The following is a 14,949-nucleotide window of genomic DNA, read 5'->3' on the forward strand; positions in this document are numbered from 1 at the left end:
GTTTTTATCAAATTCAAGACATAGATGTTTTTTACTGGTGCACAAAATGAGCCGTGCAAGGACATCACCTTGTTCAAAGAGCAAAACCAACACAATGCATGAACTCATAACAAATTACATACCTGCAAATCAGTGTGACTTCTGCTGTTGCCTTTGCCGTTTTTTCTTTCTTTGCTTTCTCTGTTTAAACTTCTTTTCTTTCACTACCAGGCTTTCCATTGTTTGTTCCCCTAGCTCACATGCTGATCTGTAGGCACCTGGCATCTGACAGTAAGTTTGGTGAATTGTGACGTGACTGTTTTTTCTCTGCCCCCTGCAGGTTTGGAGGGGGACGAGTTGATATTTTGACTCAATGATCTCTGTCAGTTGACGTGACAAGTACAGTGAATGAAACATTAAGAGGCAAAATAAAAAAGATCATTGTTCAAGTTCATATTTGTTCCATCCATCTGTTTTCCAAAACGCTTTTCCTCACGAGGGTTGCGTGCCTGCTGGAGCCTATCCCAGCTGACTTCGGGCAGTAGGTGGGGGATACCCTGAACTGGTTACCAGCCAATATATTTGGGGAGTTACAGTTACTTTGTAAATAGCAGTGCAGTGAAAAATACTAAATATACCCCTTTCACTACCTAATAGGGCCTTATATATTAATAGTTTCCACATCCGACTGCAAAATTACTAAATAGTGTAAGCTGGTACAGAATGCTTAATTGACTGAAGGCAACAGCATTAGAATATGTTTGAATATCAAAATAAGACACCACAGGCAATAGTGATTTTCCAATTAGTAAACTAATTATCTAGTATGAGGATGTGTGATAAGGTTTCCAATGCATGTGATGCCTTTTGTTTGTTATCTCATACCAACTCACGCCAGTATTTCTCAGATTTTCTTTGCCTGTGGTGAAAGTGAATACAAGCAAACATGTTTAAAAAAATCACAACCAAATTCACTGTCAGTCAAATATTTGACATATTCCCCTTGTATGCCTTACTCAGCAATAGGTATTTTCTTCAGCAAAGGACCCTTCTCAATGTTTTGACTCTACAGTAAATGAGAAAGTGATGGAATTCAGAAGCCTTATGCTAGATGAATATGAACTGAGAAAAAAGCTTTGTGTCCCGACTGTAAGAAACGGTGGTCAAGAGAAAAAAAATATTTTTCCTCATTAGACTTGGTTCACATTTGTTTGCACTCTCTAAATCACAGCCGTGCAATTTATTCTTATCCACCAGGTTTGATGTACAAGGTCTGCTTGGTGTTTTGAAGTCTGCATGATACGTCAGGAAATAATTTATTTGCGCCTTAGCTCTTGCCGTCTGTCCTTGACAGTATGCGTGGTGTTTGGACGAGGGAGGGGTCCACTTTTAAGTCAAGTGTCTCTAGCCTGCTGCTTTAAGAGGAAACAATTTGACCAGTACGAGAGTGACACAATAACAAAAAGACACCAGGTAATGAACATTTGGTCATCACAACCATCTAAGCATCTTTGGTCTAGCTGATAAAAACAGCAAAATAGGTTGAGGGAAGAAAGCATTTTATCTACAATCACATCAAGACAGAAAGTTCCTCAGAGGAGACTCATACTTGGCAGGGCAAACATCCCCTTCATCATCACCTTGTCTGATTTTGCTCAGTTTTCACTATGAAAACAACATATAATTTGTTTATACTGCATCCAAGCTTAAAAATGTTTGATCTTTTGCTCCAAAACATTATGTCTGTCACTACCGTCGTCACACTCTATCAGTATGAATGTCTGACTCAAGTTCTAGTAGCCCATTTCTCAGCAGTGTGTCCCGGTTGCCCAACACCTGGTGCGGGTCATGTTGACCTGGGTGATATTCAAGTATGACTCATTATTGATATCACTCATCCAAGGTTCTGGCGTATAGCATGAAGGGTCTTGCCTAAAGCCCAACCTTGATGTTACCATTCACCCTAACTTGGATTTGTGCTACATTCTCCTGTGTCCACGGGTAACTAGTATAAACCTAACCTTCACAAGCTAAACCAAAATCTAAAACTGTACATTGACAATCAGCATTTTTTAATGCTTTTATAATCAATGTAAAGACGCACCTAGGTAATAAAATATACCTGTCAATCGCATGCTCAAGTGATTTTGCTTACACGATAGATTATGTATTGGAATGAGGAAGACGGATAAAAATAGGTGCGGCATTCCACTATATTTCATGATCAATTGATCACATGTTTATGTCAAATAACCCCATTTTTCTCGAGGCTGTTTTGAACATCTGTCAACCTATTTTGGTGGTCAAAGCAAACAACAGCACATCCTTTGAGCAAATGGATCCTTCAGATGCTTAACACCTACCTGTTGATACGTACAAGTGTGTGGGCTTGTCAATCAGCACATCCTGACGTTGACAGCTTGTCTTCTTGACGAGTTTGTGTTGACATTTTATTCAACTGTTGCCATGAAACACCCACCTTGAACGCTTGAATCTTTACCTCTGCAGATATGTCAAGCTCACTTTTCTCTCCTCCCCAAAAATATCCTCATGCTCATGCTTGCTTAGCAGTTGAAACCAGTGCAATAAAATTCATTTTGGATTTAAGCTGTGCATTAGTATTTTTATGTTGCAATCTATATCATTTGAACAGTATTGAAGTAATCAATTCCCTAATATCTTACTTGAGGACTTTTTTAAGCCAGCAGGAGAGACAATTTGAGATGCACATTTGCAGCCTTGATGGTGATTGCTGATTGCTTGTGTACGCAGGAAGAATGACGAGAATGTTGGATTGTTGTTATTGCTGTTCTTTTTAACAGCAGTCTAATTTTTTAGCCTCATGGGTCTGATGTTCGGTTTTTGAGCCCTACCTTTCATTAAAAGAACATATACACACCTGTGTGTGAGTGAGACAGCAATTGAGAATGTGCCTTTATGTGTATGTGTGTGTGTGTGTGTGTGTGTTTCTGTGTGTGTGTGTGTGTGTGTGTGCTCTTTATGAATGTGCAAATCGGTTAAAAGCTAAATGACAGTCCATACACGATTAATGCCATATGTAAAACTAAAGCTGGCCCTGTCTAAACAGCTTGATAAATTATACCTGAGGGCAGCCTGTTCTGAGATGACAACAGGACACAAATTCATCCATATTTCTCCTTTTGCTGTGCTAATTTTTTTTTTTTTTTTTTGCAGTGGCATCATTAGTAAATGACACTAGAGCTGGTTTCATTTTGCATCACATAGATGAACACAATTTTGAAGAAGTGGATATGAGAAGAAATAAATTATTTGACCGTGGTAAAATTGGGAGGGAGGCTAAAGGAGACAAAGAGCTGATGATATACTGCAAATTTGGACTTATTAAAATATGTAATTTTTGAATTTTTTCACATATTTCAACTTTCACACAATGTTATTTACTAAAAAAATGAATCTACACCAGACATGATTAACTGGCTCCTAAAACTACGCTACACTGTTTAAACATAAATCAACAGCAAGGTAGTCCAGTGACACTAAAGCTGACATTGTATTTTGATAACATCAAACCAAACAAAAACTGTTTTCCATAGGAGTATGAGTGAGCAGACTAGGTTTAAACATTTGTCCATTGCACAATCAAAGAGTCATTCTGAAGTTTGTTGTTGTCAAGAGTCCTTCCAGGACAGCCTCCTGCTGCGCCAGCCTGCCTTAGGAAGGACACAAACAGAAACAGACTGGACCAATTCTCAATAAAAATATTGCTTCCCGGGAAGAGGAAGTATCAAGCAAACATTTGGTCAGATGCAACCTGGGTCCAAGTTATGTAGGGCAGTGTAGCAAGGATTGTCACGTCTCGTCCCCAACTGCTCCACTATGTGTCTGTTGTCTTGGTTTCTGTCTGTGTGCTCGCCCCTCCCCTCCTGTGTGCCCATGATCAGTGTGATTGTTCCCACCTGCCTCTCGTTACCTGTCTTGTATAAAAGTCCTGTCTGCCCCTCTCTCCCGGTCGGATCATTGGTATTGGTTTTGGTTTTGGTATTGGTTGCTGCTGGTTTTGGTTGCTGTCGTGTCGTCTTCATGTCCTTTTGGTTCCTGTCGGTTTCAAGTATGTTTTGGTTGGGAAGTCATGTTGTTTTGTTAAGTCATGTCAGTTTACCGAGTCTGTATTTTGAGTTCCGCCAATAAACCCTGGTCCAAGCTGCACTTGGTCGTCCTGCTCCATGCTCCACACCCGACCGTGACAAGGATCAATCATGATCATATTGTGTATGTCATTGTCAGTCTGTAAACACAACTTTTTCTCACAGTAATGCTGCATGACTTTCAAAAAGCTATTGTGTCATTGAATACTGTACTGACGTTACCTGTACTGGCTGTGTGCACAGACTTGCTTATCTGGATTTCTTCCTCCAACACTAGCTGAATGTAACTGACAACTGACTGTCATTTGATGGCATGCTTTATTTGATCCGTTTTCACACTGAGTTACTTGTTCACACAATAGAACTGTCCAACTCGTATTGTGGGTATAGGACCTCCAGCCTACCTTCGAATTATATTCACACTGAGATTTATCGACTCTTAGGTGTTCTCGGGCTGGCAAGGGCCCTGAGAAGAATACATTAGCTAACTGAGCTGTGACTTTTTACTACAGAGCGAGAACAACTGAAACTTGCTGGACCTACAGGATATAAAGTTTTGTAGGAGAGGAACTTTCTGGCACCTCTTGATTTCATTGTGACGTGTGTCGAGCAGAATCAAAAGTTTCTTTTAGCCCACTGGCAGCTGATATTGCTTTTTTCTCATAAACATATAAAAGCAGTGGTTGGGTACATATAGAGAGGAACCATACAGATAACTACAAAAATTCACTGACACAATCTTAGTTTGCATTGAGGTTTAATTTTAAATGAGAATACACATTAGTGGGTGGATTCCTTTATAAGCACTAGCATGACAAGACATACACATATGCAGTGATCTGTTGTCCTTGTTGTTTTTCTTCCGTTCCTTTCATGTTTCAAAGCTTTATGCGCGATTCCTACCTCACTGCTGGGAAGACGGATTGAGCATAATCTGCGTGAAGAGGCAGAGGTGAAGAAAGAGGAAAAGATGCGGTGTAACGAATGAAAGGCAGCGGGAGAATGTATAATTGAGCAAGCTTGGCGGTCTCACATCTTCACAACATGATTATGACTAACCTGGAGTCTAAATATAGACAACTGTTCCTCTAGGTTACAGCTGTCACAGACCTTCATCTTTAACATAATATTTCATAATATTTTTGGAATTTTATTCCCTTTTGGTAATTGTGAGTAAAGGTTTCCAGACCTTCAGTAACTTGGCTCTGCTTGAAGGCAAGACAAGGCAGCTTTATTTAAATAGCATATTTCATACACAAGGTAAAGACACAACACCTACAAGCACGTACAAACACAAAAGTTAACATTCAGAAGCAGAGCAATGAAAACAAAAGTAGCATACAGAAATTACAAGAACAAAATTGGCAACATGTAATCACATTAACAGACAACTTGAAAAAATACTTTAAAAAGTAAAGAGTGGCTTTCCAAAATAACTAAATGAAAAAAAAAGCATGTTTACTTTACATAAAGACATGAGGGCGAAGGGGCAATGTTTTTAACCTGGATTTAAAAGCAGAGTGATTTCATTTCTGTTGGTAGCTTATTTGATTTTTGTGCAGCATAATGCCTAAATGTAGCTCCACCATGTTTACCTTGAACTCTGGGCTCCTCTAATTGACCCAAGTTTGGCAGATCCCAGAGCCCTGTTGGGTTTCATCCGCATTTCTTTAATAAGGACCCAAACTATTCATCATTCTTGAATACATAATGCGTATTTAAGAAATACAAACTGTTGATTTAAGGGTTGGTTTAAAAAAAAAAAAACTCCACAGAAAGTTGCTCCTAAAATAAGCTCATTGATAGGCAAACCTGCTCCCCAAAGAAAACCAAAAGTGAGTGCCATAACAAAAAATATCATGGCCAGCCGATTCATCCCTCAAATTTCATCCTCTGTTTAATGTATCTGGATACACACGTGCCCGCGCACACGTTATGGCCAATGTACTTTTGAAACAAAGCCAACTGGGCAGTGATGCAGCCTGGTGGCGGAAGCCATAGTTGGCAGAGTATAAGCCATTTAACAATGGGTGTGCAGCTGAATGGCTATATTCTATGTTTGTGTGTGTGCATTGGCAGCTGGGCGACAGCGGGCTGTTGAATAAATCACAGAGGCAGTTGGGTGACCACCGCTGCTCGTCATACAACAATTCATGAGCTCAGAACAATTGTCAGTGCACATGCATTTTGGTCAAAACTCATCACAATTCCTCCTGATCATCATCTGGTCAGTTGTAGACGAGTATTTTGGTGAGATCAGTTTGTGATCCGAAGTGGGCTCAAGAACACAGAAAACAGAAAATCTAAACCAAATGACTTGATGGCCTGGTCAGGATAGTTATATTGTAGAATACAGGTCTACAGACCAATTGGAGTCAGTAATTCTACCATTGGATTGGGGACCCAAGGTCGTGTGACAGCGCCCAAGACGGAAGACTCTGACAAACCAAAATACGGATATACATTATATCCTACAGGCAATAATAGATTAGCAAAGCTCTGGACATCACGTGACTGGCATTTGCTAACGCTGTGATGTTGGCAGTACAATAGCAAAGGATGAAATGTCGATAGCGATAAAACTAGCGTTCATCAGACAACATTCCATCCAAGTAAATTCACATTGCACTTTTATGACAAAGACTTAATATACTGTACATGTGCAAGATGGACAAATTGGATATTACAAACCCATATCAAGCGCCAGGAGTGCTTTTTACAAGTTTTTTTTAACAAGTTTTTAACTTGAAAAATCTTATTTGTGTTAACACTTGCAAACCTTCTCCGCTCACCTAGATACAGGCATAAGTAAACCAGTGCACTGCCAATGAACCTTTTGTATAGGTGGTCCTATAGAATCTCAAACTGATGAGAAATGTGACTCACTTGTAGAGGCAGCTGTTTTTTTTCCACTGCGTTAAGTCAAGCTTCAGTTGTTTCCTTGCCAAATTAGCAACAGGAAAAATAAGGAAAAATAAGGAAAAAGGAAAAATAAAGCATGTAGTGTCCATATGCACAGATGTCAGAAGGCTTCAAATGATGGTTTCTGTAGTTTCCATTTAAATTCTGAGTCGCATTTTAAGCAGGAAAACAGTAAAAAAATAAAAAAAATAAAAAAGAAGAGAAAGAGGTTTAGGTCAAATCTTGTGGGAAATACTGATTTAGATACAAGGGGCCAAATGCATGTGCATAGTCCGCGCTCTGTTCACTTGCATATATTCTATTTACAGCTCATCATACTACATGATCATTTTAAAAACAGACAATGTCCACCTCTTATCCACTCATGCTTGTTCTTCGACTCTAGTAAAAAGAGTTTATGTCAGCTGACATCAGACGAGAGGCGGGGTACACGTTGGACTGGTCGCCAGCCAATCGCAGAGGACGTTGGCTAAAGGAGTCTGGTCAAATCTGTGCAGTCTCAATTCTGTGCAGAAAACAATTTTAGTGCTTTAAGACTTGCTCTTGAAGTTTGATAGTATGTATATATATATTATATTTCTTCATCTGAATACATTGAAGTGATGGCTCACAGTATGTTGCGTTACCCATTTCATAAAAAATGCTGCCCAATGCATTCTGGCTTCTATAGTGCCATGAAAAAAGTATGTACCCCCTTCTAAAATTCTTGCACTTTTGCGGTTTACTTAGTCATGTCATTGCACTGTTAATGTTTAAACGTCAGCCATGTTGCTCACTTTACAATGGTGAGAGTTTTTGCGACATGAGTGGTTTGCTGGCAATTTTCCTCCCCTGGCAATAATCCTGGAACTAATTGGACTTAATAAATACACTGTGGACTAATTTCATTCAATTGTGTTTGCTGTCTGTCAATATGTGCGCCCTTCAATTGGTTCCCTGACTGGATTTAGCTTGTTAGTTTGGTGCATGTCTCTTCCCTTAGGCCGACTGATTGATTGAGACTGGCAGAAAAGGTGTTTTCAGATAGAGTAAAAAGGCAGAGTCATATGACTGGCATACAAATGGGCCAAAAAAGAAGACACGCATTTTGAAGCTCGAAAAACAGCCTCATATACATATACTTTTATGGACATTCACGTGTGCTGACATGAGCGTCCCGCAAAAAGCAGACGTATACTCAGGCAACTCACAATAACTCATGCAGAAATCGACTCCAATTAACTGGATGTTGGTCTGACGCTTTTCCCCATCAGTGCAGGAGTGAGAGCTTCATCATTAAGAGACCACACTTAATGAAGGCGGAACTAATCCTTTCAAATGTGGGCCTGCTCTTTGATATTCTGGAAGTAATCCTGCACACCTTCACTGTGCCTGATCCATCAGTTTGAGCCCTTTCTTTCTGATCTTCCATTTATTATAACTTTGATTCTTCATTTCCTTTTTAATTCATTAAACATCACCTGCAGGTTGGTCAGGTCTTTTGAAACACTGCCATCAGTTAAAAAAAAAAAGAAAATCTCTCTTGCTCTTGCTCTTGCTCTCTCTCTTGCTTTCTCTTTTGGTTTCTCTCTCTCTCTTTATTGCTTTCTCTCTCTCTCTCTCTCTCTCTCTCTCTCTCTCTCTCTCTCTCTCTCTCTCTCTCTCTCTCTCTCTCTCTCTCTCTCTCTCTCTATTGCTTTCTCTCTCTCTATATATATATATATATGTATACATATATATGTGATCACATGTAAAATCAGGCAATGATGATAGGAAAACATAAAATGCAATTTTTAAATGCCGTTTAATAACGGTGAAATGATTCAAGGGAAAACGTTTTAATGCTCCGTGACCATATGGAAACACTGCTTCCTACCTTGTTACTGCATGAATTCACTGTGGCTAATCAAAAATCTTCAGTGACTACATCCAAGCCCAATTACCACCAGACTTGTTTAATCATGCAACCATCTAAATAGAAACAGTCTTACAAAATGAAGGTGGCCATAAGATAAAAAAAAAAAAAAAGCTGCAACAAAATGTCATGATCAAAAGACATTCAAGAACATATAAGAAACAAAGTGAATGACACCTATCAGTCATTCCTAAAGCTTCAGTACTCCAGGGAATTATGGTGAGAGCCATTACTGACAGATACAGCTTGTAAAAAAAGAAAAGAAGAACAAGGAGTGACCAGCCTACAGAAATGACCTCAAGAGCACTGCGACTTATCGAGAGGAATCTAGGACAATGTTCCAAGAACTGCTGGCCTCCTTCGCCTCAGTTCAGGTCATTAGTCGACAATGAAAAAGAGACTGGGGAAAAATGACATCCATGGCAGAGTTTCAAGGCATAGGCCACTTCTGACCAAAACCCTCATGTTGCTGAATTAAAGCAATCCTAGTCTTCTCCAACTCAGGCCTCCAGTCACAACAATATCGACAGAGTAATGTGTCACTCCTCTTTTGAGTTTGGGAAAAATAAAATCACTTGTGTAATTCTACTGAGCGACAGATGGGAAAACAAACCAACCAAGGGATGCGTGATAACATAACCTCTGTGGGGAAGACAATGAAAGGCTAAAGTAATAAAATGTGCAAATGTGCAACTGATTCAAACTAAATAATTCAGGCTTTGTGAAGACAAGGCTGCGTGAAACGGTTCTACTGTGTTAGACATTAGGATATGTGGTCCACCACACAGAAGGTAATAAACCTAAGAAGACTGTTTTTTGGATGGGAGGGCCCGCAATGGACTGTCTTTTCCATTTATTTCAATGGGGAAAGACTTTTAATATGAGGGGTTGACTTACGGGCGTGGTCACAATGGGTATCTCAAAGCACCACTGTAAAAACAACAAATATTTACAAAAACTGCCACGGAAATAAAACTACAGCATTGTGGTCCCTCTTGACCTGTCCTTTCAAGCTTTGAAATGACTAATTGAACAACGCTTACAATTTCTTTGCCCAGTTTACACCTTATATAATTAGATCCAATTATTGCTAATAACTCTAGGCAAGAAGCCTTTGTTATCAAGGTCAGTATGGTCTGACAGTACTTCAGAGGTACTCTGCCCTCATCTGCACTTTCCAGTTAATTATGCCCAACATGCACACTTTTGTGTTACGTTTCTCTTGTGTGTTGCTCTACACATATCTTCTTATTCATGTACTTCAAAGACCATTTTCTATAAGCTCTCTAAGCAAGAGAGAGAGGCACTTGACCAAGAAGACTACTTTTATACATGAGGCAGACAATCGAGTATATTATTTCAAGCTGATTGGGTGATGTGGCAGCTTGTGCAACCTACCAACCTTGTCTTGACCAATCATGGCAAATTAAAGAAGCACAAACCTCTTTTCCAGCTAAAAATGCACAAAGCGCCTCTCACTACTCTTCTAAAAACCAACTGAGTAACTCTGCCAGAGCAGAATTAATTGCAGCATCCAGTGGTTTCTCCAGTTTGATTAGTATGTTTGATTCCCCCAGCCCAAGCGTGTCTAACCAATTCACAAAAAAAGTCAAACTAAACCATTCCCCCCTTCACGAAAATCTCGATGCGCCCAATTTTATGCCAAGCGCAGACCACTTTCTGTCAGGTGGGTCGAGGCCTAGCTTCGTGCACCAGCACGCCCAGTTGAGCACAGTCTACCAAAATACGGCCCAGCAAGTTTGCAAAAGTACAAGAACTGGGTTATAATTGGGTTATATATAATTTAGCCAACATAAAGATATAAAAACTACCACAATGCAAATTCATGCCTTCCTTTATGGTAATTAACAAATTGCCATCACACCTTCTTTGCTTCGTTCATCCGTCTTTGTGCACTTAGATTTGGCATACAATCCCATCACAAATCTGTTTGCTGACTGCTAATACTCTTGTTAGTTGAATATTGATTTTAACCTATAAAACACATTTTCACAAGGATTAGCTAAGTAATGACATCTCAACTTTGAATGCCCTGCTTTAGACTTATGCACCACTGAGCTGTGTATTGAATACCTTTTTTCCATTCTACTTCAATTACAGATTTTTAGCTTTCAACGGTGGGGCACTAAAACCTTGAGAGTGAGTGGCAAGGAGGATGATTAACACAGCTATGAGATTCTCAAGGAGACTTACACATGAATACACAGGCACCCTGTGATGGCTCAAGACTGGCTATGCTCAAACATTCTTAAGGGAATTACATCCTATAATTTGAAGTGCTGCAATGTGATACATGACATGAGCATCTGTAGATTCTCAAAAAACAAGCAGATGTTTCTGCCGTCAGTAGTTTTACAGTAAAACAAGCCAATTGGTGTTAATTAAATATCAAGGGGCAGCAGGGGCGGAGCTAGAACATTTTCAGTGAGGTGGCCTTACAATGACGCGCATACACAATAGGGCTGGACGATTACAGCAAAAAACAAACAAACAAAAAAAACACAATTATTAAAAGATAATATTTATTCAACTACTAAAAGTCAACTCCTCAAAACTCTAATCGTAGTTTCATGCCCATTCATCACTTCAAGGTAAAGATTCTGTTCATGAATATTTTGTTTTTGTATAAAATTACCTTTAAAATATCATATGAAATTGAAGAATTTAGCATTTTCATTCTGTTACAGTCACACCTTTGGTGCCTTGCATCTTTGCATACATTAAAACCTTGATTAAGCATTTCCCTTATAGCTCCATCATATTGATATTTATCTTGTGTTTTTTCGCAAGTCATTGTATCTTACACCATCTTAGTTGAAAATGTGTGTTGAAAAATGATTTGTATCCTCGCATTCTGCGGAAATGAAAATTCTTTGAATCCTTGCATGGAGACTCAACTTTAAATATAATGTGACCATTGTGGCCTCCGCTCATATTTTACATGATTATGTTTTTGCATCGTTCTGGACTTCAGACCCAAATATTGTGACACTCATTGCTGTTTTGAGAGATGGTCCCCTATGTCAATGTTTAATTTTACTCTTGGTTGTTTTCACTGTTGGCACAGAAATTTAATTGGCTTCTAACCGATATATTTTCAGGTTTTAAGCATGCACTTAATCAATTGGCAGCATTCTGTTGGTGTGTGTGTGTTTGTGTGTGTATGTGTGGCACGGCGTGCGGCTACGAGACACTGAAATAATAACTCATCTCATCCTTTCTTCTGCCTGCTAAGTCTGCTAATGAACATGCTCAGGCGCCTGTGGTTAGTATCACACAGTGATGCATGTCAAAAGCCTATCAATAAATTCCAATAAAAAACAGGCATTTTTAACATATTTTAAAAAAGCACAATTATAAATCCCATTTTATAATTTTCTATCTGAGTGAGACTTAAATTGATTAAATGTAGAGATTAAACCTACTTAATAGTTTTTACATTTGTCTTTATCAAAATATTAACTCTTTATCCTTTCATAGGTAGGATTTTTAACCCTTATTTGTTGTCTAAAAGTTGTTCTTCTGCATTTTTAAGTCATGAAAGTGATAGTTATTATTTCACTGTCTAATCTAACTTGCACGTCAGAAAAAAAGCGCAATATTCAACGTATGTAGATATGTGTTTATTACATTTTCCATTTTCACATTTCAAATTAGAAAAATGTTTTTGATGTTTTAATTTTGGTGACATATTTTATCAGTTGAAACCAATGGTAAATGATAAAGCCAATTGTAAAAACAATGCTTTTTCATTTCTTTTGTAATGGTTTCAATCACCAGTGTAGGGGGATGCCACATAACATTCCTACCTCGAGGGCCACATTTGGTACTAGAGCCAGACTTTCCTAACCTATCAGTTAAAAGCATGTACAGCACTCCAAATGTGGTCACTATCTTGAGGCTTGAAAAGAAACACTCATCTAGCCTGAGGTGTACGTGAGCCTGAGGTACTGTAGTGATGATCAAGTAGGACAACTTTACATATTTCTATTCAAGCTGAGATTTAGTCACACAGAAATACACAAACACCAACCTGCACAAGTAAACATGCAAGTATAGAGTGTTAAGATAGGGCAAGGGGATGCCTCAGGGGTGCTACATTTTCTGTTGAGGAGCAGAGGGACCCCCCAGCAGCTGCTTGCCATTTCCTCACTGTTGTCCCAGTGGGCCAAGTGTGTGTCTGTCTGTGTGCAAAAGCAAGATTGTGGAGCTTCCACAGTGGGATGAAACGAGCAAAGTCTGTGCATGTGTGGATGTGTGTCGTCCCATTGGGTGAAACTGCAGCCAACACCAGGAAATGGATTGGCAAGGAAGACCAAGCAAGGGATTTTGGGGTGAAGATGAAAGAGTTCCTACACACACTCACGCAGAAATGCTGCTTTTGCATGCACTCATTATCTCTGCCACTTGGGTTTCGCTAAGTCACGTCCTTTTGCAGACACAAACCTACACAACCACGCTCCCACGCATGCATCTACAAAAGGCAACCACTGACATATACTAGAAAAAGCAACATACAAAAAACTGCTGAATATATGCTGACATAAGTTGCAGGATTTTTTTAGGTGTAAATCTCAAATTGCAATCGATATAATTTTTAAAATGCAATAAAGATGTGAACATAATATAAATATCCTACTTTGTTTGTTTTATAGGTCAAACTGTCAAATGATCTTCCAAAGGTCTTAGCACACCACATGATGCCATCACAGTCATATTTACTGTATTTGCAGTGGGATTTAAACTTTTTGGTCTATAGCATGGCCATTATTTATTTTTATTTTTTTTCTGAATGGTTAAACTCTAATAGTGATTATTGTAGCACAATTGATAACACTGTTATTATCAATTTCAAAACAACTCACCAAATTTGCAAAACTATAAGCAAACACTGCTTACTACTGAGTTTGCAAATTTTATAACCCACACTTTGAGTGCCCAGCACTCCTTATGCAGAACTGTAAATACAAGTCACAGCATGCACTCATTTTCCAGATAATCAACAGATTCCTTGCAAAACAGTTCAATCATGAGGTGTTGTAAAAGTACGTTTTAACATACTCCCAAACAAATGCTGCAACAAACATAACATTTTACCCTCAATGTCACGACTTGTGCATGCGCAAGTAAAAAAATCTATTTTGTATGTGGGCCACATTATACCGATGTGTTCAAAATAAAATAGGTAGATATGCACGCATAAATAGCCCGTTGCATTATGGGGACCCAATGTTGAACAAAAATCATGCACTGCAGCCAGAAAAAAAAATGCAAATAAATATATTTACTTATAGTTAATTTTTAACACATTCATACAATGTAGCCCACATAGTTAAAACAAATAGCTTTCTTACGCACACATGGTTGAGTCGATGACCCGCGCCATTATGGGCAAAAAGCCTACGTTTGTAACATACTTTCAAACATCCATCCATCCATCCATCCATCCATCCATCCATCCATCCATCCATCCATCCATCCATCCATCCATCCATCCATCCATCCATCCATCCATCCATCCATCCATCCATCTTCTTCCGCTTATCCGGGGTCGGGTCGCGGGGGCAGCAGCTTTAGGAGGGACTCCCAGACTTCCCTCTCCCCAGCCACTTCATCCAGCTCATCCCAGGGGATCCCAAGGCGTTCCCAGGCCAGCTGAGAGACATAGTCTCTCCAGCGCGTCCTGGGTCGTCCCCGGGGTCTCCTACCGGAGACTTTCAAACATATGTACCGTAATTTCCGTACTATAAACCGCACCAGACTATAAGCCGCACCAGCTAAAATTCGGGGATATTTTAGTTTTTTTCTTACATAAGCCGCACCGAACTATAAGCCGCACGTGCACACAAGTTTTTTTACAAAGAAAGACAGTACACAGAAAGCCTTTTTAAAGTTTGAATAACATACTTTAACACAGACCTGGGCAAATTACGGCCCTCAGGCCACATCCGGCCCTTTGAGCGTCCCTGTCCGGCCCGCATGAGGCCAATCGTAAATTATATTTGA

At 39.3% G+C, this 14,949-nt stretch overlaps 1 protein-coding gene across 1 annotated transcript in view; it reads right to left on the reverse strand.

Moving 5' to 3' along the window:
- LOC125968439 (sodium channel and clathrin linker 1-like) overlaps positions 1 to 231 on the reverse strand; it is a 54,265-nt gene extending 54,034 nt beyond the window's left edge. The window contains exon 1 of the mRNA XM_068650750.1: positions 123 to 231. The gene's annotated coding sequence lies outside the window, so the exon portion shown is untranslated. The remainder of the gene's footprint in view (positions 1 to 122) is intronic.
- Between the last annotated feature and the right edge of the window lie 14,718 nt (positions 232 to 14,949).

This window comes from Syngnathus scovelli, chromosome 5 (assembly GCF_024217435.2).
Source record: "Syngnathus scovelli strain Florida chromosome 5, RoL_Ssco_1.2, whole genome shotgun sequence".
NCBI classification, from domain to species: domain Eukaryota; kingdom Metazoa; phylum Chordata; class Actinopteri; order Syngnathiformes; family Syngnathidae; genus Syngnathus; species Syngnathus scovelli.